Here is a 17,215-nt window from a genome sequence, read left to right as displayed (position 1 = left end):
ATGTTTGTCTTGTTAATTTCTGTGATAAAAGAAAATAGCATGTTAGTATTAGTATTTTGTAATGACTTATTACATTGTATAATCAATATACTTTTTTTTTTGGACCCTCATATTTAGTAGATTACAAATCAGAGTACTGTGCAATTTGCTCAGTTTCTGTATTTGTTGCTAAAATCATTGGGTCTGTGGGAGAAAAAAAAAATCCATGTTGGAAATGCTACAGTTTATTTGTTTGTTTGTTTTCGGTGTTCACTTCTTGTTTCTGGCTAATGCTTAATACTTTGGCTTGTTGTATTTTTTTAGAGCAGTAACATATTATTTATTTGTTTTGATTTTATACAATTTCAGAGCAGTTAGATACCAATTGGCGTATTCTAACTGTATATTTTTTGGTCTAATTTAGTGGTATTCATTTATCTGATAAGTTGTTGTAGAATCTTTGAGCAGTTAGATAGTTTTTGGAGTATTCTAACAGTTTATATTTTTTTAACACAAGTTTACTTGGGGTTTAAATACAGTTTAGTTTTCAAATTTTGGTTTTAAGAACATCAAATAAGCGTTTGTAAGATTTCCTGGAAATCTCTGCTTTAGAGTAATGGTACTATCATTACATTCAAACCATCCACATTTCTTTTTTATATATGCAGTGTAGTGCCCTGAATTGGTTGTGGCTCATGCGTCGTAGATTATACCTATTGTTGTGAAGGTTTTCTTACCAAGTGATATTTGACCATGTGTGAATCCAGTCAGCTTGCAGTTGTTTTTGGTACCATCTGCATTGTAACATAGATGCATTAGTGTTATGTATTTACTATGTGTTTGTATTACTAACGTGGAGCGATTATCTGAATTGCAGTAGAGCATAATCTACCATGGTTTGCATTTTGTACAAGTCGCTGAAATGGAATGGATTCACAATTTGGTATTGATATATATATGAAGCGTTCATTGGGGATTTCTTCTTGTGTCACATTGTTGCAGAGAGTGCATGTATGTTTCCACATGTATAAAATCTGAAAGATTTCATTTATAGGTATGTTTTTGTTTTCCAGTTCTTGTAGTAAGTACATTAGCAATTCTTGTGGATCTTCCTGTGAATTTATAGTGAATTTCACCATTACAGCACAGTAGTCCAATTGTTGTCTTATTCCAAAAACACTATACGTGTTGTCAGGATTGTTTGCTGCATTTCTGTGAACTACTAATATTTGCAAACACAATATGTCTGTACTGTGTAAGTAAATGTTGTCAAACAATTGGTGGTAATTGAAATAAAATATTCATTGCTACATTTCTGTTGCAACTTACACCAACAATATTTTAGAATTTAAATGGTCCAGGTAGTTCTATATCTAACTGCTTTTTTTGGAGTTTGTCTTCCTTCTTCAAAGAAGTACTTGGTTTACTTTCCCTAATTGATTCATTTTTGCTTGTGGTAATTGATGAAGTATTAGTTTCTTTTACTCTCTTTGGAGGATTTGCAGTGACATCCTGTTGCATTTCTGTTTGATTTATTTTTCTTTTATAACGTTTTACTTTTTGTGGAACAGAATATGTGTTTAGGTGGGGGGTGTATAGTGAGCGAAGTCTATTGTATTCTAAAATGCAAGGAATATCAGCGTTTATTTTACTTGCATCAAAGTTGATTAGAAATAGACTGTCATGTGTACGTAAGCGTGATAGTGCTACATAGCTCATGCCTTCTTTAAAGACTGTGTTACCAATATCTATCATTGCTTTGTCTAGGGTAAGACCTTTTGATTTATGAATCGTGACTGCGTATGCAAGAGTTCGAGAAAATTGTTCTCTGCGCACATACATATCTTTGAAGAGAAGGAATCTAGCTGTTGAGCGTCCTATCCTTTTTACTTCTGAAAGTTTGTCAAAGAGTATATTGACAAACTGAATTTTGTTGTTGCGTGGGTATGTTTGAAAGCCAACAACTGTACCCAGTGCTCCATTAACTAGTCCTTGGTCCACGTCAAGGTTACGTTTAAGCATTACTCTGCAATTTAAGGATAATTTTAATTTCTTTTCTAAGCCTGCTGTGTTTGAGATAGATTTTTCTAAACTATTTAGTCCTGTTGTGGCTTGGTCACACATGGGTAGTGTCATACCATGTACATCTAGTTTGTCTGTGGCGCTAATTTCCATGATTGGTTGCATTTCTTTACTTAGCATGATTTCATTGAATTTGAAACAGCTTGCAAGAGTTGGCATTAAGGCCATACAATTGACATTTTTGTGGGCTAATTGTTCCATAACATCTGTATCACATGCATTATCGCCATACAGTGCATTAATGTGCCGGGTTTTCAATATTCCTTCTGCTTCTTTAGAAAGTATACCAACTCTGATACTTTTTAAAATGTTGGCATAAGTGAGATCTGCAGATTGCTGCATGTTTTCTGTTAATTCTCTGTATTGGAAATGTTGCCAAAGGTTGACATTTCCAATGCTGCCAACAGTTTTAGGCAGAGTTTGTGTCTAATGTTTTAAAAATAGGCTCACCTTTTACTGGTGTTAATTGAAGCAGATCTCCAAAAACAATAATGTGTTTTCCTGCAAAGAGCTTGTCATAGTCTGTTTTGAGTACTTCTTGTAATCTGAGGTGAATCAAAGCTAACATCAGGTTGGAGACCATGCTCACTTCATCTATTAGTAGCATTTTCATTTATTTCAATACTCTGCATAATTCCATTGCAGCTTCTGCTGAAAGTTTGTAATAGTCTAATTTGTTCTGGTGTTCTACAGGTAATAGTAGTAATCAGTGTAATGTAACACGACCTATGTTGTAGGCAGCTAAACCTTTGGGGGCAGTGACAACAGCTGACAGTTTGTTGTTTGTCAATTGTTGAAGGAACTTACTAATGATTTTGATTAGGAATGTTTTGCCAGAACCAGCTTCACCACTGACGTACAGTAGTATATGTTTACAATTATGGCAGGAACATTCTTTATTTTCATGTTTTACACCATGTACAATTTGTTTTGTTACTTCTTGAAAAATGCTACTTTGCTCATTGTTTAGTTTTGATTGTAGTATAGTTAAGTCTTCCTTATCTTCATACTGACACATGGTGTTTTCTACTTCTATCATAGCTAATTCTGCCTCATTTATTATTAGTGGTTCTCCCAGTGGTTCTTGGCTTCCTGTTACAGAAGGTTGACTACTGTCAGGAGTGTCCTTATGTAGTTGGGCTTGGAGTTCTTCTTCGTGTTGCTGTTCATTGTGCAACATTGTTTTGTACTGTGTAAAGTTTACATCAGTTATAGTGCTTTCATTTGCTTTGAAAGCATCCTCATATGAGTCATAGTTATCTAGTAATTGTTCGTCTTTTCTCCATGTTTTGAAGAGATGTAGCAGGGACATGTAATATACTTCTTCCTGTTGAGGAGTCTTTAATGACAATTTGATATGATTAATTAAATTTGGTTTAGTGAGTTTAACTAAGCTGCCTTCACAGTTTGTCACTCTATATTTACCTTTTTTTTCATCAGGTTTCATATTATTTTTGTATGTGTAGTTTTGGGCTATGTGGTAAAGACACATGTTTTCCAAAGTATTACTTCTGTTTGGGTAGTATGTGTCCAATAAATTGTTTTTTAAAATGTCTTGGCTGTTGGGATCATGTTTGGCTATTGTTTCTATATCTTCATATGATTTTAGAACTCTTTTTCTAGATTTAGCTGGACCAAGACTTAGCCATACTATATTTTCAGATTTACCATACAATGCCGTACCAGTTAAACGATCAGCTGCTTGATCCACATTCTCTATGGGGAGGATTTTTATGCCCAAGCTGTATAATTTCTGAGATACTGTTTTATCTGATGGCAGGTCATTCCAGAGGTCTTGGAGCTCGGTCTTTTCTGCATTAGTTAAGTATGCTGTGACATATAGTGCAACTGCAGTAGAATTGTCTGCAATATACTGCACATCTATGTTTGCATTCCATAAGTGGGCAATGATTGCATTATAATCATTGAAATATTTTTCTTCTTCTTTTCTTTTTATGTAATATGTATTTTTAGGTGACTTACCTTTAACACTGTGTCTAATTGAAGACATGAGGTTGTTCACTTGGCCTGCATTTGTACTGGTCTAGGGAAACCAAATTGGCATTTGGTGTAGTATTTCCCTTTGTTTTTGTATTTGTGACGGCAATATTTTCCACATTTGTGTCTTTGAAATTGTAAAATTTGTGCATGAAGATCACTATTTGTGGCTTCTTTGGAATTTCACAAGTGACATATTTTTCAATAAACTGTAAAACAGTGGCATCACTGTCTTGACCAAATTTAGGAGCATCTTTAATCCATAAAAGCATGTGGATATGTGGTGCTCCTCTGGATTGGTATTCTTTTCTCCAAAAGAAGTATTGCACTTCTCCAAGGGGAGGAACAGTTTTATTACAAATAAAATGTAGCATAGCAATGAAGCGATGGTGAAAATATCTTGAAACATTAACAGGATCCAAAGAACAAAGTTCTCCAGGTGTTAGTATATCTGTGTTTGTTTTCTTTTTATTTGATAGGCGTAGGAAATCATGTAAATCTTCCCATGCATATTCTGGACAACTTAATGTAACAAACCAAGTGGGTAAGCCAAGGTTTCTGATCATACAACGTACATCTCCATGACATCGAAACCAGTACTCTTTAGTACCACACATATTTGCTAATAGATTTGTAATATTTGATTGTAAAACCTCATCCTTTTTTTGCACTTTTTCTAATAATTGTGTAGCTGTCATATTTTGAAAGTGTGATCCTGATTTTAATATGTGTGCAACTCCGTAACATAAAGTTGCTAGTTTACTTTCAAAGAGTAAGTGGAATATGTATTCCACATTTTGTCTAAATCTGGGATCTTCAGAATACATCCGTAATGAGCGCTATTCTGAAGCTGATATTTGAATAGGTCTATCATCATACCTTCCTCCTTTGCCAGAAGGAAAGAGTAGAGGAAAAGCACGTGCTTCTATACTTTTTTCCCATATGCTGATTGGCGATCCTTTTGTTTGACGCATTTGGTAAGTTTCCAGTGCATCTTCTACGGTGTCATTACAGTGCAAAGGATGAATTGTATAATGGTCTAAAGTATTTGATATTGTAGCAGGATCTAGTAGCTCAAATTGACCAGCTTCTTGTGTTTCTTGAATTATTTCAGTTGTATCTTTCAAGTTTTCTTCAATATTAATTTCTTTGTAATATTCATTATTCTCTTTAAGATATTAGAAGGCTTGGATAACTTTATATAAATCTACCAGCTGTTGCCATATTTTTTTGTCTTTTGTAGGTACTCCATTTACTAAGATAATTAAAGATTGCTGCATTGGACGTTGCACTCCTAGAGTATGCACATTTTCTTTTAGATCTAATGGTAAATAAACAACTTTTCCACAAATGCCTTTTACCAATTCAGAAGGAGGTAATTTTGCTGTTTTTGGTTGAAGGCGTATTATTGCTTGAAAGGGGTATACTGTTTGAATTATGATGCTCTCATATAAATTAAGTTGTTGTGGTACTGGGTATAATTCCAAATTATTGGTGATAGCACGTGAATGAGTTTGGTTGTTGTCAAGTTTTGTAGTGCAGTAAGTGCAAAGTATTAAGGGCTCAGTTATTTCGTATTTGTTTTCTGCTACAAGGCAGAGAGCTAATTCAAATCATTTAGAATCTTCATTGTCTTCTATTTTGTATGATAGGTCTACAGTTTTTGTGTTACTTTTATAAAAAGTTCTACGGCAACATTCACATACATGGTTTGGTACTTCAGCTGATGTACTTTTAAATTTTAGTATTTCTTTTTTGTATGTGTTTATCAAAAAGTTGCCATGTGTAGAATTGTTGCTTAATTGGTTTAAAGCTATTTCATTCTGTAAACGGCTTTCACTTCCAAAATATTTTTTCTGGATGTAGTGAATTTCTTCAAGTAAGTCTTTTTCTGTACCATGTAGAAGGATGTTATTTAACTTTGCTATTGCTAAAGCAGGACTTTTAGCATAGTACAGTTTATAGACTAGACTTCTTATAGTTGAATGATGTGTTGATATCCTTTTGATATCATGGAAAGTGGTTTTACAAGTAGGTCCTGTAATGCAGGCCAATGAATGTCGTTGTAGTCCTGTGTACTTGCACACTGGACAGGTATCCAAATTTTGCAGTAATTTAATTTTGATTTTGTCTTTGCTTCTTAGATATTTATTGAGGAATTGGCGTAAAGATTTGAAACATTGTTTGGGAATGTTACACATTGACGTGCATGGCCATTTGTACACTAGACGTTCTGATTCAGTTGAATGGAGGGGTAACTCTAGGTTTTCAGGGCATATTTTTGTAAGGAGTACTTCTTGTTCCATTATGGTATTATTCACTTTTTCATAACCTCGACCACTGCTATGTATGGCAATTGTATTTGTTTGCTTTTCTTTGTACGCTTCTTCATTAAAATATGGTTCTGTGCTCGTAGTGTGATTCCATTCACCTCCGCAGATACTTAAGAAGTTCTTTCTCTTGACATTTCGCTTATTGAGAAGTCTTTTTTGTAATGTAGTTATTAGTTTTGTTAGTGGTTTCATTTTGTTTAACAGTAAAATAAATAACTTTCTTTTCAGAAGAATTGCACTGTCCATCAACTCTTCTAAGATGAATTTCCTACGATAGGTTTTAAGCATTGAACCTGATTTCTCTCCTGTTTTTATAAGATTTTGAAGGACTTTGTGACGTTACATTTTGGCTAAAATACTTTTGTTGGTATGCTTACTTTGCACTATATTAAAATTTGAAGAAGTAGTTTTATCTGTAGTGATAGCTGATTTTCTGTTAATTGTTTTTTGTTTGATTTACATTTTGAAAGAGGAGACAAAGTTTTTGTACTTGAAACTTCTTGTGTTTCACTAAATGACTGTATTAGCTGTTTTCTTTCAACTTTTTTTTACAAATTCTGCTAGAGATGGATGCTTATGTTGGACACCTTTATTTTCATTTGCTCTACTTTTGCGTTGCTTTCTACGGACTTGACTTTTGGTAGGCATTCTTTAGGGTCTGTTGAAAAAAATAAAGAAGATATGGGTTGGGGTGTTCTGGAATGTATCTGTGCTGTGTGCATGAGTGTTTGAGTAAGATGATAAAGATGTATGTAATGGTCTGTGATTGTGCATTGGGAACTACAACTAATAAGGATAGGTATTCTTGAATTTATGTGTTACTAAACTGGGGTTCAGATGACAAAAAAAGTAAACTACTGGTGTGGAAATGTACAAATAGTAAATCTAATGTATACAATTAAAACAGTTGTTTGTTCTATAATATGAAAATTGTAGCGGTTCAGTTGGGTAATTTGTGTGTCCAAAAATAGGAATTTGTGGGCCATTCTGGCTGTAAATCGCTCTTTAAGACATGGAGATTTTTGGACAAAATGGTACACAATCTCTATTCTTAGGCAACAAAATAGCTTGTATTAATGTTATAGTATGTTTGATTAATAATACAAATATTATGGTGATATTCTTTTTTCTTAAATTAACAGGTAACTTCTTAGTTCTTTGTTCTTCGAATTCGGCTGCTTCTTTTCAGTAGACTGGTCATCACTGCAATTGTAAAAGCTTCAAATGAGTAACTTTGTTTGTATATAGTGCTGTTTTTAATTTAGATATTGATTTTTTTAATTTTTAATTGAAATCCTCAGTGCCTTCTTTAAAACCATTAAACTAATTTATTTACATAAGAAACATTGCATCAGTTCAGTACATATGATATGTTCTTAATGAACAAATTGTATTGAATGACTAACTGTAGCAAAAAAAATATCTTTACTATGTCTTGTGAAATGTATAATATACCAGTGAATAATACTATTTCTGTAAGTAAGCTGTTCTAGGTAATAGTGCCTCAATGTCATGTCTAAATTAAAGTAATTAAGTAAATAAATAAATAAAAACAAAAAAATATGAAATTGTATAAGTCTTTTTTTAAAGATTTAAACATAGATTGTGCTTGCATGCAATTTTGTTTGAATATATGTAGTCTATATATTTCATTTAAAAAATGTTAGTTTGCAATGATTTGAGTGTATGTGTATAAAGAAAGTAAACAGTATAAAGGTTTATAAGTGATAGTTGATTTTAGGATATTGAAAAAAATACAGTAAATTCATTTTACAGATTACACAAGCTAAAAGTCTGTTTGAACATGTTTTCATCTACTGTACAGAAAATATGCATACCTGAAGTTTGTGTTCATGGATATGGATATGCTTGGAGACTTGTACAGTATTTCTGGTAGATGGTGCTTGCCAATGATATGACACTTGTACTCAGAGAGATTCACCGTACATTTGCAGTGCTGATCTATGATGATGCAGTTAGATCTAGAGGTCTTGAATGTGATTGGTGCATGGTCATGTGATTTTTTAGCTACATCCAATGAGGGAATGGCAGAGAGAGTGAAGTGGAAATGGTAGAAGGGCTGTTCATGTTACGATATCTCCACGGACATGGCGGTAGTTCACGGACATCGGGAGTTACATCCGGGGATTTTTGGGTTCAGAAGTCATGCAAATGAGAATAAGCACTGAAAGGGATTGGTCAGGAACGTTTAGTGGGTGTGTTGTGCCAGGAAAGAGTTTATCAGATACTCTTTTTGCTGAGAGAACAAAAGATACCTATGGCTGTGTGTTTCAGAAAACAGATTGTTTGGATTTTGGGAGATTTGTGGATACATTGGTTGAAGGTGCATGCAGAAAGCTGTGGATCTTGGATTCCCACATGTGGAAGTACACTGGCATGGAGTACATGGAATGAAGTCGTTGGACTTGCTACCTCTCTGCTACTTTGGAGACAGAGCAGCATCCAGACATAATTGTAATTCATTGTGGAGGGAACAGTTTAGGACATGTGACTGGATTTTTTTTGCAATTTGCTATGAAAGAAGGACTTGGGAAGGTTATGGACATGTTTCCTAATTCTCAAGTGATATTTTCACGGATTGCGCAGAGACAAATGTGGCTTCGTTCTTCTTCATTTGGTCCACAAATGGAAAAAGCAAGGCGCAATGTTAATAAGGCTGTTTGTGCATTTCTAAGAGATTTTGGCATATCCTCTTTTCACAATGAAAATATTATGTTTCGTAGTGCATACATTTTTCGCAGAGATGGAGTCCATCTTACTTATGCTGGCAATCAGATTTTTCTGAGAAATGTACAAAATGCATTGCAACCTTTTTTGGAATTACAACAACCATTTTGAAATAGGTGTTAAGCATTTATAATTTTTGACTTAAAAACACCACCCAAAGGCTCTTTTCAGAGCCACCACTTCTTCCCGGAGAAAATTGCAATGTTTGTGATGGGGTAGCAACCCAATTTTTTAAATGTTCGCGAACTGTCCGCGGACTTCTAAAAAATACAAAGGGCCCGGTTCATTTATTTTCACTTCTATTTTTTAACTGTGAAAGGCGTCTCTGAAAAGAGCCTTATTTCCTTTTTGATTTTTGATATTTTGTATTTTTTTTTGGTTTTTTATACATGACACACTAGGAGAGGATGGGAAAGGAAGGTAAAGGGGGGACACCAACCAAAGGGATAAGAATGGGCAAGCTGAGAAAGGAAGATGTAGAGTGGGTTTTATTTGGGTAGTGAGCAGATCTTCTCGTGCTCTGAGACCATAGTCTCAAAAGCACTACAAAGTCGCTCCCCCCTGCAGAGTACTGTGTCACAGTACACACATACAACTGTGACCCTCAAAAGGTAAGGGTCATCAGCATTCTGTATGGCCTGTGAGGCAGCTTGAGGAAGACGCTGCGAATATCCCCAGAGTACAATGACCTCAGGTGTCGCTTCATAGTGGTGGTCCCAAAGCTGTACTTACCGTGCTTCCTGCGACTAAGAATCATTTTGCACTCATTGCAGGTAACACGGTTCGCATGAGCCTTAGGAACATTACTATGAATGGTAAATAACCGCCACACCCAAGACTCACACCTAGTGCGGGTAGTAGGTTTTTCCTCTACCTCATTCTCATCATCCTCTTCTTCCTCCTCTGCATCCTCACTCCTGTTCCCCTCTTCAGGCCCTTGGGGAGGTGGTGGTGGTGGAGGGGCTGGGGTGGTGCTGAAGCAGGTGCAGCACCAGGTGGCAGTTCAGCAGCCAGGGATGCCATCAAAGATGCGATGGAAATCTGCAGTTGGCAGCAATAAACGCTGTGTTTCGAAGAATAGCCAGAAACACAATGAGAATAAGCTCTAGGGCGTGGTCTTTTATAGGGGTGCTTGTGTGTGGTCCGCGGACATGCACGCTGTCCGGGAACAGATCGAACACAAAAAAAAGTTTGAAAAGTTTCAAAAGGTATGTAGGGACTATGTGGGACTTGTGCCATGGTGAGATTTTATTGAAAAATATTATGGATTAATTGAAAATGTACTTTTAATTTGTTCGGGGACCCGAACAGTGTCCGCATTCAGAACACGCAATCAGTGTGGGCTCGGTCATATGATCCGCTCGCGAACAAGTCCGTGAAGGAAGCGCATGTCCGCAGGACACCAAATGCACGGAGATTGGCTAGCGCATGCGCGTTGATGTACTACGGACACTGTTCGGGTTCTGAACTAATTAAAATTGCGTCACACGTGAAATGAACATTTCAGGACACTGCGTGTGTTCTTAGAACAGTTTAAATTTGCTAGCGAACAGTAAGGACAGATATACTGTTCTTCAGGACACGTTCAATTTCGTTTATGTACGAACATTTCAGGACACCAATTGTGTTCTTAGAATATTTTCAAGTTGCTAGCGAACAGTACGGACAGGTATAGTGTTCTTTAAGACACCTCCATTTTCATTTAATTATGAACAATTCAGGACACCGCGTGTGTTCTTAGAACAGTTTGAACTTCCTAGCGAACACTACGGACAGATATAGTGTTCTTTAGGACACATACATTTTTTTTTTTATGAACATTTCAGGACACCGCGTGTGTTCTTAGAATAGTTTCATCTTGCTAGCCAACAGTACAAACAGGTATAGTGTTCTTCAGGACACCTCCATTTTCGTTTATTTACGAACATTTTAGAACACCTGCACTGTCCGCGGCACCTACATTGTTTTTTTTTTAAAAAAAAAACTATTTACAACACAATATAAAAATTAAACTTTATTTAACCAATATTAGTAATTTATGACAGAGAAGGTGAGGCTGAAACAGAAACAAAAACAGGAGAATTAGGGGTTTCATCATGATTGTTATTAGGTGAAGAAGGGATGGAAGTCTCATCAAAACGTTTTGGGTTATGGAGAGGGTTTGGGGATAATTGACTGGGATATGGTTAGGGGGGACAAGTACATGTGGGGCAATGGTATGATGTTTTTGTTTTAAAATGATCTTCAACAAAAGTTTTCAAATTAAAATTGGTCAACAATAAATCATTTTTTTCTTTTATGTTGTCATGCGTGTTTTCCATAACAGCTTTTTCAGAGGTAGTTTCTATTTTGTTATGCTCTGTACAAAAATATATATATATATATATATATATATATATATATATATATATATATATATATATATATGTTAAATGTATACAAAATAATAATATTTAAATTGTATATATTATAACGTGTTTACCATTAGTTTCACTATCTTGTGACATTTCTTCATGTGGGAAATGTTCCTCTAGCCATTCCAGACTACTAGACATTTCTGTGAGAGAAAAAAAAAGATAATATATTTTTTTATCTAATACAGAAAGTTTATAAATATATGAATAAAATTAAGTACACTTACTATTTCAGGTAAGATATGTCCTATGCACTCAGTGGGTCTGCTCTTGTTCTCAGTTCTGTTGTGTTTGGGAGGTAATTATGTTGGAAGCCAATTTATTTTCTTGTGGTATATTCCATTTTAGAACATAGTGCATTTAAATGAATGGCTAGTGTGTTGTATAAATGGGTTACATTTATTATGTATTAGTACATATAATGTGTTTGTGTGTTTTTTTGAAAAATGTGTTAAATGTTCCTATGTTATGATATAACAATCAAACATACCCCCCCAGAGTTTTTTAGGTAGTGGTACTGTTCTTCGAACATGTCCGCGAACATTAAATGAGTTCGCGGACATCAAGTACAGTAGAAGAGATTCAGTCAGTTCCATATGATATGTATAAAAAGTGAAAGTCATTATTGTTAAGTTGCACTACTAAAAACCTACGAAATTCAATGAAAAAACTTTGTTAGAGGGACATTATGGTTAAGTTGCGCTACTAAAAGCCTATGAAATTCAGTGAAAAAACTTTGTTAAAGGGACGTTATGGTTAAGTTGCGCTACTAAAAACCTATGAAAATCAGTGAAAAAAACGTTGTTAAAGGGATGTTATGGTTCCAAGTAAAACCGAAAAACCCTTGAAATTCACCAGTTATGGTAAGCTAAGCAACCATAACTCGCACCACCACCGTGCACTGCTAAGACTAACACCCAGGACATCAAAGATGACATCACAAATGTCATTGATGACATCACTGATGAGATCACATGTGCATTTATCTTTCATGAAAAGTTTGTACAAGGGTTTCTTATTGTAATGTTAATAAACACAAAGTGTCAAGGATCATTGGAATAAATATCAAGTGCTAATTCGTTCATCCAGTATACTAAGGTGCTCATTTAGAAACATAGGCATTGTGTGCAGCATACATGATGGAGGTGCAATATTCATAAACTTGGCATGTTGAATAGTGAAATGATAACTGTTTTCTTATTAGCCTTTTGCATACTGTGAAACATGTGATAAGTACATAATAAAACCCACTTACTACATAATTGCATTATTATAGACAAAACACAAATAGACAACACCACATACAAATATGAGTATATACAAGGAAATTGAAGTAAGAAAAAAAACAGCGGTAGTAGCAAAAAGTGTTCATAACCTAACTGATTACCTTTATGCAAACCTGCTACTTACCATATATATATATATATATATATATATATATATATATATATATATCACATGATGTGCCTGGACTCTAAGGAAAGTAGTGTGAATGCAAGATATAAAAATAGGAACATATACAGGGAAAGTACAGTAATAAAAAACAACAGAACTATCAGAAAGTGCTGACAACTCTACTGATTATTTTAATGCACAGAAAGGATTGCTGTCTTTCAAGCTTGTGTCTTCCCCTATGTATATGTTTCATATGATATGACTGGGCCCTAAGAGAATTATTGTAAGAACATACTTGAAGGATAAGTCTACAAATATACTACCTTTTCCACTTTTAATTCCTGTTACTGAAGAAAACCATGTGACCTAGATATGTCAGTAAAGGAAAAAAGGGGGAGCCAGACATGTGATGACATGTGATGTCATCAGTGATGTCATCAAAGACATTTGTGATGTCATCTTTGATGTCCTGGGTGTTAGTCTTAGCAGTGCACGGTGGTGGCGCGAGTTATGGTTGCTTAGCTTACCATAATTGACGAATTTCAAGGGTTTTTCGGCTTTACTTGGAACCATAATGTCCCTTTAACAAAGTTTTTTTCACTGAATATATATATATATATATATATATACATACCCATCCTTGGCGTCCTGCTTTGTTTGCTGTGTGTGCTTTGTTTTTTTGCCCTTTTTTTTACCATCATTAAAACTTGTGTCTTGATTCGAGTTTTCATTTTTGGAACCTGCAGTACCTCATGGTGGAGTGCGGTTTTCTTTACTCTGTTGTGCTTTTTGACTGAATTTCATAGGTTTTTAGTAAACCATAACGTCCCTTTAACAAAGTTTTTTCATTGAATTTCATAGGTATATATATATTACACTGCTACGATAGTGGAAGTGTAGTTATGGTTAAGTTGCTGTTTCCATAGGAAGAGCACTTTTTGGGCGGCTTATAACTTCGCTCCCCCTGGACGAATCCTCACCAAACTTTGCAAAAAAAGTATATGGCCCACTCTGAATTTTTTTTGCAAAGTTTGGTGAGGATTCGTGCAGGGGGGGAAAGTTATAGAGGGGGTCCCAAAATTTCTGTTTTTCCCATAGACTGAACCGCCCAAACCGCTGGATGGATTTTCAACAAATTTGGACCAGGAGCAGCGGCTTGGTCCCGAAAGCGTGCTTTTACAAATTTGGTGAAAATCCGTTCAGTAGTTTTTTTTAAAATGACCAAAAAGTAGGGCAAACAAAAATGAGTGATATCTGTGTTCGGTCCGCGGACAGGACGGTGATTGGGCCAGCAGCTTGCGTGATGTCCATGTGGCATGTCCGTTTTTTTGTTGGTCCCCCCCACCCCCCGCTCATGCCCCGTGTGTCTCTCTCCCCCCCTCACCTCCCGCTCATGCCCCGTGTGTCTCTCTCCCTCCCCCCACACCCGCTCATGCCCTGTGTGTCTCTCTCCCTCCCCCACCCCCGCTCATGCCTCGTGTGTCTCTATCCCTCCCCCACCCCCCGCTCATGCCCCGTGTGTCTCTATCCCTCGCCCCCACCCCTGCTCATGCCCTGTGTGTTTCTCTCCCTCCCCCCCACCCCCGCTCATGCCCCGTTTGTCTCTCTACATCCCCCCCACCCCCGCTCATGCCCCGTGTGTTTCTCTCCCTCCCCCCACCCCCGCTCATGCCCCGTTTGTCTCTCTCCCTCCTCCCCACCCCCGCTCATGCCCCGTGAGTCTCTCGATCTCCCGCCCAACCCCCGCTCACGCCTCGTGTGTCTCCCTCCCCCAAGCCCCCGCTCATGCCCCGTATGTCTCTAGCCCTCCCGCCCACCCCTGCGAATGCCCTGTGTGTCTCTAGCCCTCCCGCCCACCCCCGCTCATGTCCTTTGTGTCTCTCTCCGTCCCGCCCACCCCCCGCTCATGCCCCATGTGTCTCTAGCCCTCCCACCCCCGCTCATGCCCCGTGTGTCTCTCTCCCTCCCGCCCACCCCCCGCTCATGCACCGTGTGTCTCTCTCCCTCCCACCCACCCCCCGCTCATGCCCCGTGTGTCTCTCTACCTCCCGCCCACTCCCCGCTCATTCCCCATGTGTCTGTATCCCTCCCGCCCACCCCCCTCTCATGCCCCGTGTCTCTGTCGTGTTCCCCCACCCCTGCTCATGCCCCGTGTCTCCCTGCTGTTGCCCCCCGCTCATGCCCCGTGTCTCTCTCATGTTACCCCCACCCCCCGCTCATGCCCTGTGTCTCTCTCCTGTTGCCCCCCACCCCGGTCATGCCCTGTGTCTCCCTGCTGTTGCCCCCCACACCCCTCGCTCATGCCCTGTGTCTCCCTGCTGTTGCCCCCCACACTCCTCTCAAGCCCTGTGTCTCTCTCCTGTTACCCCCCACCCCCCTCTCATGCCCCGTGTCTCTCTCATGTTCCCCCCACACCCTGCTCATGCCCCGTTTCTATCTCCTGTTACCCCCCACCCCTCTCTCATGCCCGTGTCTCCCTCCTGTTCTCCCCACCCCATGGTCATGCCCCGTGTCTCCCTGCTGTTGCCCACCACCCCTGCTCATGCCCCGTGTCTCTCTCGTGTTACCCCCACCCCCCGCTCATGCTCCGTGTCTCTCTCCTGTTACCTCCACCCCCTCTCATGCCCCTTGTCTCTATCCTGTTGCCCCCCACCCCCGGTAATGCCCTGTGTCTCCCTGCTGTTGCCCCCCACCCCCCACTCATGACCCGTGCCTCTCTCCTGTTACCCCCCACCCCCCGGTCATGCCCCATGTCAGCCTGCTGTTACCCCCCACCCCCCGCTCATGCCCGTGTCTCTCTCCTGTTCCCCCTACCCCCGCTCATGCCCTGTGTATCTCTCATGTTGCCCCCACACCCAGCTCATGCCCCGTGTCTTCCTGCTGTTGCCCCCCACCCCCGCTCATGCCCCATGTATCCCTGCTGTTGCCCCCGCTCATGCCCCATGTCTGTCTCCTGTTACCCCCCACCCCCTCTAATGCCCCGTGTCTCTCTCCTGTTACGCCCCACCCCCCTCTCATGCCCTGTGTGTCTGTATCCCTCCCACCCACACCCCGCTCATGCCCTGTGTGTCTGTATCCCTCCCACCCACCCCCCACTCATGCCCCGTGTGTCTGTGACCCTCCCACCCACCCCCCGCTCATGCCCAGTGTGTCTGTATCCCTCCCCCACACCCCCCTCTCATGCCCTGTGTGTCTCTATCCCCCCACCGCCCGCTCATGCCCCGTATGTCTCTATCCCTCCCCCACACCCCCCGCTCATCCCCCTTGTGTCTCTATCCCTCCCCCCACCCCCCGCTCATGCCCCGTGTGTCTCTATCGCTCCCACCCACCCCCGGCTCATGCTCCGTGTGTCTCTCCCCTCCCCACCACCACCGCTCATGCCCCGTGTGTCTCTATCCATCCCACCCACCCACCCCCCGCTCATGTCCCATGTGTCTCTATCCCTCCCATCAACCCCCCGCTCATGCCCCGTGTGTCTCTATAACTCCACCCCCCCGCTCATGCCCCGTGTGTCTATCCACTCCCACCCACCCCGGTCATGCCCCGTGTGTCTATCCCCTCCTAGCCCACCCCCGCTCATGCCCCGTGTGTCTTTCCCCCTCCCCCCACCCCCTGCTCATGCCCCGTGTGTCTCTATCCCCTCCCACCCACCCCCCGCACATGTCCCGTGTGTCTCTCTGCTGTTGCCCCCCACCCCCAGCTCATGCCCCGTGTCTCCCTGTTGTTGCCCCCCACCCCCCTCTCATGCCCTGTGTTTCCCTCGTGTTCCCCCCACCCCTCATTCATGCCCCGTGTCTCCCTGCTGTTGCCCCGCTCATGCCCCGTGTCTCTCTCATGTTACCCCCCACCCCCGCTCATGCCCCGTGTCTCTCTCCTGTTGCCCCCCACCCCCGGTCATGCCCTGTGTCTCCCTGTTGTTGCCCCCCACCCCCGCTCATGCCCCGTGTCTCTCTTCTGTTACCCCCCACCCCCTCTCATGCCCCGTGTCTCCCTCGTTTTCCTCCGCCCCCTGCTCATGCCCCGTGTCTCCCTGCTGTTGCCCCCCACACCCCGCTCATGCCCTGTGTCTGTCTCCTGTTACCCCCCACCCCCCGCTCATGCCCTGTGTCTCTCTCCTGCTGCCCCCCACCCCCCGGTCATGTCCCGTGTCTCCCTTCTGTGCCCCCCACCCCCTGTCATGTCCCGTGTCTCCCTGCTGTTGCCCTCCCACCCCCTCTCATGCCCCGTGTCTCTCTCCTGTTACCCCCAACCGCCTCTCATGCCTTG

Source organism: Ambystoma mexicanum, chromosome 9 (genome assembly GCF_040938575.1).
Source record: "Ambystoma mexicanum isolate Mex_15411 chromosome 9, UKY_AmexF1_1, whole genome shotgun sequence".
In the NCBI taxonomy this organism is placed as follows: domain Eukaryota; kingdom Metazoa; phylum Chordata; class Amphibia; order Caudata; family Ambystomatidae; genus Ambystoma; species Ambystoma mexicanum.
Note: the sequence above shows the minus strand (reverse complement) of the source record.